At 32.5% G+C, this 11,057-nt stretch overlaps 1 non-coding gene across 1 annotated transcript; it reads left to right on the top strand.

The window, feature by feature from the left end:
- The first annotated feature begins 10,442 nt into the window (after positions 1-10,442).
- Positions 10,443-10,549, top strand: LOC133780878 (small nucleolar RNA R71). Its single transcript, XR_009869686.1, has one exon. It is a non-coding gene; the product is annotated as a small nucleolar RNA R71 (small nucleolar RNA).
- The last annotated feature ends 508 nt before the right edge of the window (positions 10,550-11,057 follow it).

Here is an 11,057-nt window from a genome sequence, read left to right as displayed (position 1 = left end):
TCTCTTAGCTTTCAATTAGTTATGATGAGAATTGAGATTTTGACAATTTGGTTGAGTGGGTTTTTGACTATTTGTCTTCACTGTTCATCTATACTGCTACAATCAGGTAGGTGAGTCTGCCTAAATCTTCAGAAAAGGAAGGAAAAATAAAAAAGCCTTTTAATTTTATTTGTGTGTATGTGTATACAGTGTAAACATCAAATTATGTTTATTATAAGATTTTTCAATGTTTTTCACTATAGTTCAGAATTATATAAATAAAGTTTTCCATTGCTGTTTGTTTTTGTTTTCCTTCTTACCGTTCCCTATATAATTTTAAGCTTGCTAGATCTCTTTCCCTACCTTTCGTTTAAGTTGTGTCAAATTGGGTTATTAATGGTGTCATTATCCTCAAAACTTCTTTTGTGTGCATGTGTGGATTTTAATAATATCATTTACAACATGTTTCTTGTGATATAATACTCATTTCGACTACTGAAAAATTAGCGTTAGCAATAGCTATAGACTTGCCGGAATCTGTTGAATTCATAAACTAAGTCTTCATTTTTTTCGGTGGAAAAACTTCCTGCATCATTTAAATCAGTTGAGCATTATTTGAGGTCTTATGTCAACCCTATATTGGAAGAAACTCGAGCAAAATTGCACTCAAGTATGGAAATGATACATCGAGCACCTTTTGCTGAAGTAAAGTCTTTCGAAGAAGCTAAACCAAATGGGAAAAATATATACCAACTTCGAGTTAATTCTTGGATAAACAACTTTAGTAATGGTGGCAAGGATTCTTACAAGACTTTTCCTGGTGACATTTTTGTTCTAGCAAATGGTAAACCAGCAAATGTTAGTGATTTACAAGGAGTAGGCATGTCATGGACTTTTCTATCTCTGGTTGGTACCAATGGGGGTGTAAATACCACTCAGTTCAAAAGTCAAGGCATCAAAAGAGTTTAAGGATGAGGCTCTGAAGCAATCATCATCGCTCTATGTCATTTTCTTGGTGAATGTAATCTCTCACATAAGAATATGGGAAGCATTGCATATGACACCCAATCTTAAGATGATTCATAAAGTTTTATGTAATGGTTCTGGGGTAAGCTTTCAAGACTTTTGATGTATTCTTCATTTGTATTATAACATTCCTTTAGTACAGTTCGTTTAAGAAAAGGTGTAATTGGTGCTAAAAACACTCTAACTCACTCTTTCTAATGCTCAAACTTAGCTAATAATTCTATTTAGCTCAATAATATTCGGGTTATTAGTCACATTTCTCATTCTACCCTTAAAAACACTACTTAGGAGTTTAGGGTAAAAAAAAAAAAAAACTCCTCACTTTAAATCAATTTCTAACGCCAACTACATCGGATATGTCATTCTTTACAACTCACTCGAAAATGCATTCTTAATTCCTTTTATGGATATGTCATGAGTAAGGGAGTTTTAGCGATTTTCTTTGTTTCCCAACTACAAAATATATATACTTTTTGCTAGTGATTTTCTTGGTCTTATACAAGAGCAATATGGTACTATATGGAAATGGCTGGAGTGCTTACATAAACTGGGGAGAAAATTATTCAGAATGCTTGCATATTGGTTGAAAAGATTGGAAAGCCACTTGAGTTAGATGGTACAGATGGTATCTGGTGTGCATTTCCTGGACTTTTCCAGAGAATTTTACTTTCAAAACTAAGTATGTATAACTCTTAGTATCATCTTAGTAGTACAAAGGCCATGAGTTTGAGCAATTTTTGGGGTGCATTACCTACATTGTATTTAAGTTGACGATGTACTGGTCTTGTTTATCTAAAGATGCTGACTACTCTATGGGAAACAAATGTTTCAGATTTGAAGAAGAAGCTGACCATTTTGATTTACTTTATTACTATAATTGGCAATAAATGTCAAAATGGAAGGAATGGTCCATGACAAAAGCAAATGTTGAAGTTTTCCCAAACTGCCTATCTACTCTCTCCATTAGATGGTGCCTTAATTTCACATTATTACCACAATTGAGGATAAATGAAAGAATTTTAAAATCTGGTTAAAAATTAAAGATGTCCTCTAACAATGGGTACTCCGTCTAATTTTTACGATAGAAACATCAATTTATCTATTGATATTTTGCTTTTTCATCAAAGACGCAAATGAGTAGTACTACTCCTATACATTCCCATACACATAAATGTGTATACATAATACAAAACCAAGAGAAAATTTATTAAAAAAATGAACATCAATGAGTATTTTCATCAAAATAAACACAAGCAATGAAAACACTAGATAAGAAGGGAAAATTTTCATTTGATGATTAATGAGGAATTTCGTCAAACAAATGGAGTGCCACATATTAAATAACTTATTTTACATACCTAACTACAAGATAAACTATATAAGAGCATGAAATATACATACAAAAATTAATAGAACATTCATCAAACAGATGGGGTGCAAAGAATTAAACAAAACTCATTTGCATACCTAAAGAAAATCAAGCTTCAACAATCAAATGCACAGGGTGAGCGCCTCAGAGAATGATGACTTCCATCTAAACAAACAATAAAAACACTATATAAGAACATAAATTATTCATACAAAAATTAATGAAACTTTCATCAAACCAATGGGGAGGAAAGAATCAAACAATCCTCAAGAGAAACAAGCTTCAATAATATTTTGAAGATGGTGATCGGTGGGGGGCTCGGCAGAGACTGAGGAATGTTGAAGATGGTGATCGATGGGGGGGCTCGGCAGAGAGAAAGCAATGGTGATCGGGGGGGCCTCGGAATGAACACTTTGAAAATAGAATGAAGGAGAGGGAACGTGGGAAAAAATGGAGAGAACTTAACTTATAATATATGATGGACCCAAAACGGGTATGTTTAAATATTTATACTCGCAAGCGCACGGATCGTATTTATAGAATAGTTTTCGTGTAAGCACGAGGTCGAACCCAAAGGAGTTGTCTAAAATAAAAAAAGAAAACTATTTTAAATCAAAAGTAATAAATTCTAACCTAGTTCCAAAGATTGATGAGTTTTAATATTATGAACATAAAATGAAATATATTGAAAAATAAAGCTATTTAAGAGAATGAAAATAAACCAATAATGATTTGACAATAAGTGTTAAAAGAAAAGATTACTAAGATACTAGAATCCACAAAATGTAAGTTTAATAATATTTATTAGTATATTGATTCCCAAGTTTTAGTGATAGTTAAAATAATTTAAACTATCCTTTTCCAAAAATATTTATAATTTTAAACACAAATTTCTTATAAAAAAATAGGATTTTTCTTCACTTTTCAAAATTATAATTTCAAAGCATTTAGTGTAAATCAATCTAATGAAATAACAAATAAATCAATGAACATTATTTATAAGGCAAAACATAATATTTTTGTTCTAAGCATGGATGTGTACAATTTAATGACACATCTTACACAAAGAATATTATGTTTATGCACTAATGAAGAACAAAGTGTAAATATGTTCTAACAATCTAAAATACAAGATATTTAAGATGAAAGAAATATATGAAGAAGAAAAATCCATAGACTTTGTTGCATTACAAGGGAAATCAACATACAACATAAATATTACCTAGTTACAAGTTGCTTCATCATGATCTTAATAATCTTATGAAAAAGATTAGAAGCACATAACTAGAGTAGAAATTACAAAATAAAAGACATACATACTTGCAAAATGCTCTTGAAAAACCCAAATGGAAGATAGAATGGTAGAGAGAAAATGAGAGAAAAAAGATGGTAACCAAAATTAAGCCCCCCAAATGGTCTTGAAAACCTTTATTTATAGCCAAAATGACATTATTAAAATAATCAATTTAAATTAAGTAAATTGATTAAATTAATAATAATATGGTAAATAGGGGTAAATTGTAGGAGTGATGATGATTTTGGGGTAAAAGTGTGTAGACAAAAGGGTAAAAATGTGGCATTTTGAGTATAGGGGACAAATGGTACACTTAGGAAATATAGGCTCAAAAAGTGGCATGCATAGCTGTGTTGGAACTGGGCTGCTTTGGGTGCCAGGCGGCTGGGTATGCTGCTGGGCCGTGGGGTTAGTGGGCTGGTGAAGTGATGAGGGCATGGCTATGTGATGGAGGCAAGCATATGAGGAGATGCTTGGGCCGTACGGACGGGCTGGGCAGGAGGACAGGCCCACGATGGCTGTTGGCTTCTTGAAGAGGCTGGGTGATTGAAGGCTTTGGTGTGGAGGCTGGGCAAGTCTGGTGACAGCTGGCGTTGGTGGAGAAGGAGGCTGCCGAAGGTGCATATATGCTGAAGGAGTGTAACGCTGGGAAGGAGCTGGGCAGGAGGACAGGGCCTGACTTGGGCTGGCGGCTGAGATGGGCGTGGGCCTGGTGGGCTTGTGAAGGAAGGCTGACTTGGGCCACGGCTGAGTGCATGAAGTGGAGGAGCTTCTTGGTGCTGTAGAAGGCGGGCCTGAGCTAGGAGATGGGCCATGGTTAAGGCCTTTCAAGAATGCCACTTTTATTATAGATTTCCTTTAAACAAAAAAAATGCAAATAAATTTCTATAAAATAGTATAAATTAACTTCAAATAAATATTTTCAACATACAAATACATCTCATTAATTCAAAGAAAATATTAATTTAAACTTAATTTGTTTTGACACTTAAGTTGAATAAATATGCATTTATTTTTACCACTAAACACACAATAATAATTCAAATAATTAAATTACAACACATTATAATATAATAACTATAAAAACATACAAATATATATAAAATCAAAATAAGCCCAATAAATTCAAAATTACTTTAAAATTTAATAAATCAATTAAAAACTCAAGAATTAAGCAACAATTAGCACATAAAAAGTAGTAAAATAACTCTATTTTGTAGAGTTATCACACCCCCAAACTTACAGTTTTGCTAGTCCTCAAGCAAAAGAAAAATTAAAACACACATTTTTTTTTTTAATTGGTGATATAAAAAGGATTTTCTCAAAAATTGCACATTGAAAATAAATCTCAGAAATTATTATGAATAAAAGTTAAGCATATGTAATTAATTAAATTGTCAATTTTGCTTTTAGAAAATAGGTTTTCATTAAAATTATTTTTCACTTAAACTTATAGGAAATAAGAATGTTTTTGCTATGAAAAATGTAATTTTTGTTACAAGCAAAATTGACCCTATAATTAAAAACAAAGCTTAAAAATTATTCATATTTTTAAGAGAATTAAATTCAAACTCAATCAGGATTTTTATCATTGAAAATGAAAAATATCACCAAATTTTATTTATTTATTTATTTTTAATTATTATTATTATTATTATTTGAATTTTTATGAAAATGAACAAATAAAAAAAATTAACAAAACAACAACATATAATTTTTTTTTTCAAACAAACATAAATAACATAAATAAAACACAAAACAACAAAAAAAAACAACGCAAAGCAAAAACACAATAAATCATACTCCTTAATGATAATAACCATATAAACTTGATACCCCCAAACTTAATTTAAGCATTGTCCTCAATGTGTCAAAATATAAATATAAATTAAAATTGACAAGAGTTTAGAGTTTAGAATGGTCGTACCTCGATATGGTGCACCACTAAGAGAGTAGAAGATACAACAAACAAAAATTAAATCACACATAAAACAAACAAAACAAATAAAACACAAGTTGCCAAGATCAAATAGGAATCAAAGAGCATGGTAAACAGGGTCCTCAAGGAGTATCTCATCCACTTCATCAGTTTTTAATTCTAAAAATGGTTTTAATTTTTGTCCATTAACTTTAAATATATCACCATTTTTAGGATTTTCAATTTCAATAGCTCCATGTGGAAAAACAATACGAACAATGTAAGGACCGGACCACCTAGAGCGTAACTTTCCTGGGAATAAATGCAAACGAGAGTTGTATAAAAGGACTTTCTGACCTGGATAAAAATCTTTTCTTAAAATATTTTTGTCATGGTAAAATTTCATGCGATCCTTATACTTTTTTGAATAGTCATATGCATCATTCCTAATTTCATCTAGTTCATTTAGTTGAAGCTTTCGTTTCTCACCTGCCTTGTCTAAAGAGAAGTTTAACTGCTTAATTGCCCAAAAGGCTCTATGTTCTAACTCAACAGGTAAATGGCACGCCTTCCCATACACAAGTCTGTAGGGTGACATGCCAATGGGTGTTTTGTACGCGGTACGATACACCCATAATGCATCAGTGAGTCTTAAGGACCAATCTTTCCTAGTTGGATTCACAGTTTTTTCTAAAATGTGCTTAACTTCCCTATTAGACACTTCAACTTGACCACTAGTTTGTGGGTGATATGGTGTTGAGACTTTATGTGTAATGCCATATTGTTTCATCAAATGTTCAAATGGCTTATTACAAAAGTGTGTACCGTTATCACTAATTATAGCACGTGGTGAACCAAAACGGGAAAATATATTTTCTTTTAAAAACCGAAGCACAACTTTGTGGTCATTAGTGTGGCATGCAATAGCTTCAACCCATTTAGACACATAATCAACTCCAACAAGAATATAAAGATTACCAAAAGAGTTAGGAAATGGTCCCATAAAATCAATGCCCCAAACATCAAATATGTCAATAATAAGAATAGGATTTAAAGGCATCATGTTTCTTTTAGTTAAACTTCCTAACTTTTGGCAACGTTCACAAGCTTTACAATAAACATATGTATCATGAAAGATAGTAGGCTAATAAAAACCACATTGTAAAACTTTAGCAGCTGTTTTCTTACCACTAAAATGTCCTCCACATGCATGATCATGACAAAAAGATATGATTTTAGATTGATCACAATTTGGAATGCATCTTCGAATTATTTGATCAGGGCAATATTTAAACAAGTAAGGATCATCCCAAATAAAGTTTTTCACCTCAGAATAAAATTTAGATTTATCATGCTTAGACCAATTAGATGGTATTTCTTTAGTGACCAAATAATTAACAATATCAGCATACCAAGGCAATGAAGAAACATGCATCAATTGTTCATCAGGAAAAGTTTCAGTGATAGGAGTGGAATCATGTATAGTTTCAACAACTAGTCTAGATAAATGATCAGCAACAACATTTTCAGATCCTTTTTTATCACGTATTTCTAAGTCGAATTCTTGTAAAAGCAGGATCCAACGGATCAAACGATACTTAGCATCTTTTTTCGATAAGAGATATTTTAATGCAGCATGATCAGAATAGACAATAATTTTAGATCCTAACAAATAAGATCTAAATTTTTCCAATGCAAAAACAACAGCAAGCAATTCTTTTTCGGTTGTGGAATAATTTAATTGAGCATCATTTAAAGTTTTGCTAGCATAGTAAATTACATGAGGTATTTTTTCAAGTCTTTGTCCTAAGACAGCACCTATAGCATAATCAGAAGCATCACACATTATTTCAAAAGGTATTTTCCAATCAGGAGGTCGAATAATGGGTGCAGTAGTCAACAAATTTTTTAATTTTTCAAAGGCAACATGGCAATTATTATCAAAGACAAAAGCATTTTCTTTTCCAAGTAAATGGCATAAAGGCCGAGAAATTTTGCTAAAGTCTTTTATAAATCTTCTATAAAAACTGGCATGGCCTAAGAATGATCTAATTTCTTTCACAGTTTTAGGTGGGGGAAGTTTTGAAATAAGATCAACTTTAGCTCTATCAACTTCTATGCCGTCAGATGAGATTACATGACCTAAAACAATTCCTTTTTTAACCATAAAATGACATTTTTCCCAGTTGAGCACAAGGTTTTTCTCTTTGCAACGAATTAAAACAAGTGAAAGATGGTGCAAACATTCATCAAAAGAGGAACCAAACACAGAAAAATCATCCATAAATACTTCAAGAAATCTTTCAACCATATCAGAAAAAATCGAAATCATACATCTTTGAAAAGTCGCAGGTGCATTACATAATCCAAAAGGCATGCGACGATAGGCAAAAGTCCCAAAAGGGCATGTAAATGTAGTCTTTTCTTGATCTTCTGGGGCAATGGGGATTTGGTTATATCCCGAATACCCATCAAGAAAACAATAATATGCATGGCCAGCTAATCGTTCAAGCATTTGATCAATAAAAGGTAATGGAAAATGATCTTTTCTAGTAACATTATTCAACTTTCTATAATCTATGCACACTCTCCACCCCGTTTGTACTCTAGTAGGGATTAATTCATTTTTCTCATTTTCAACAACTGTGATCCCAGACTTCTTAGGCACAACTTGAACTGGACTAACCCATTGACTATCAGAAATAGGGTAAATGATACCTACGTCTAACAATTTTATGACCTCTTCTCTAACTACTTCTTTCATATTTGGATTTAGCCTTCTTTGACATTCCCGAGAGGTTTTAGCATTCTCTTCTAGATGGATTCTATGCATACATATGGATGGGCTAATTCCTTTAATGTCTCCAATGGTCCAACCTATGGCTTCTTTATGTTTTCTAAGGACATCTAACAATTTACCTTCTTGTTCTTTATCTAGAGCGGATGCTATGATAACAGGTAAGGTTTCAGACTCTCCTAGAAAAGCATATTTTAAATTTTCAGGCAAAGGTTTAAGGTCTAACTTTGGAGACTCAGAAATTGTTTGAACATGACCTAAGGGTGAAAAATGTTCAACTTTGGTTTCATTTAAGGGTACAGACTCTAGCAAAGCATTCACATCATCATTAAAGTCATCAATATGCAAGTTCATACCAAAGTATTTTTCACAAAAATCAAGCAATTCATTTCCCTCATCTTCACATATACTATCTATCATGTTAACTTCATGTATTTCCTCACACTCAACAGATTTAGCAACATTAAAAACATTCAATTCAACAGTCATATTTCCAAAAGATAATTTCAAAACACCATTACGACAATTTATGATTACATTAGATGTAGCTAAGAATGGTCTACCTAAAATGATAGGAATTTGAGCATGCATATTTTCCACAGGTTGAGTATCAAGAATAATGAAGTCAACAGGAAAATAAAATTTATCAACTTTTATCAAAACATCCTCTATAATGCCTCTAGGAATTTTCACAGAACGATCGGCTAATTGAAGAGTTATAGAGGTAGGTTTTAGCTCACCAAGACCAAGTTTCTTATAAACAGAATAATACAATAAATTTACACTAGCACCCAAATCAAGTAAAGTCTTGTTAATAAAATGATCACCAATAATGCATGAAATTGTGGGACACCCAGGATCTTTATATTTAACAAGACTCTTATATTGAATAATGGAACTAGCTTGTTCAGTTAAAAACGCCTTTTTAGGAACATTAGTGTTTCTTTTAACAGTACAAAGATCCTTTAAAAATTTAGAGTAGGCAGGAATTTGTTTAATGGCATCTAAGAAAGGGATATTGATACTAACTTGTTTAAAAACTTCTAAGATGTCATTATATTGGCCGCCTTTTTTAATTGGAAGTAATCTTTGTGGGAATGGGGCTTTTGGAATAAAAGGATGGATTGGAGTTTCTTTGTTTGATGAGTCATTGAGATTAGAACTAGAAGGCTGACTCTTTTCTTTTTCTTTTTCGTTTTCAACCTCGGGTATGTAATCGGGTTTGACAATTTTCTTTCCAGACCTAAGAGTTGAAATTGATTTGACTTCTCCATTATGACTAGACTTTCCTATCTCATATTGACCTTTTGGATTAGGGATAGGTTGACTAGGGAATGTTCCTTTCTCTCTATCAGCTAAAGCAGTGGCGAGTTGTCCTACTTGTGTCTCGAGTTTGGTAATAGATTGAGATTGATTTTGTAGGATTTGTTGGGTGGATTGCATAAATTGTTGTAAAGTATCTTCTAAGGAATGTTTTCTTTGTTGCGGATATGGTTGATTTTGTGGGGCATGAGCTTGGTTTTGTGTGTTGTATTGGTGCCCTTGATTCATTTAGGGTTGGTTTTGTCTCCATGAAAAGTTCGGATGGTTTCTCCAATTTGGATTGTAGGTGGACGAAAATGGGCTATCATTTGGTTTCCCATAAGAATGAAGAGCATTGGCCTCCTCAGAAAAGGCTTCTTGGTAGGAAGGGCATGATTGGGCATTATGGCAAGGACTAGAACATATAGAACAAACATCTTTTCTAGGTTGAATTGGAGAGTTTATAGTTTGGCTTATGGCTAAAGCTTCTACTTTTCTCGCTAATTTGTCTAAGGATGTTCTTAAGTCTAATTCTTCTTTTACTTCATACCTTCCTCCTCTTTTTGGTGAATTAGTTGACCTAGACCTAGGATCAAAATAATTCCATTGTTGTGAATTGACAGATAAATCTTCAAGGGCGTCCCACGCCTCTTGTCCTTGAAATTTTAAAATTTTTCCAGTATGCATAGATTGAATCATTTGACGATTAGAGGGAGTCAAACCATCATAAAAATATTTTACAAGTCTCCATTTTTCAAAACCATGATGAGGGCATTTTAATAATAAATCTTTAAATCTTTCCCAACATTCATAAAACTCTTCATTATCTTTTTGAAAAAACTCGGAGATTTCTCTCCTTAGACTATCAGTTTTAGACATAGGAAAAAATTTCAGTAAGAATTTATTATAAAGTTGATCCCATGTAGTTATAGACCCCGTGGGAAGGGAATTTAACCAGGCTTTTGATTTGTCTTTTAATGAAAAAGGGAACAATCTTAGTTTGACCGACTCATCAGAAAAATTTTGAAATTTAAATGTTGAGCAAATTTCTAAGAAATCTTTGACATGCATGTAAGGATCCTCTCTATCTAACCCATAAAAAGATGGCAATAATTGAATGATTGCGGGTTTAAGCTCAAAATGAGTAGCAGAAGTAGTAGGTAAAACAATGCATGAAGGAGCATTAGATGAAATAGGTGCAAAATATTCAAGCAAAGTTTTTTCAGGCACAACAGTTTCATCAACAATATTAGCAATAGGTTCCATGATGCTCAAATTTTTACTAACACTTTCAATTTCAAATAGAGATAAACGTCTTTTTACTAATCGTTTTTTCGAGTTACGTTCCCAATGATGCATACAATTTTCACAA

Source organism: Humulus lupulus, chromosome 5, assembly GCF_963169125.1.
Source record: "Humulus lupulus chromosome 5, drHumLupu1.1, whole genome shotgun sequence".
Taxonomy (NCBI): Eukaryota; Viridiplantae; Streptophyta; class Magnoliopsida; order Rosales; family Cannabaceae; genus Humulus; species Humulus lupulus.
The sequence above is the reverse complement of the archived record's forward strand: the minus strand, read 5'-3'. Positions and strand labels throughout refer to the sequence as shown.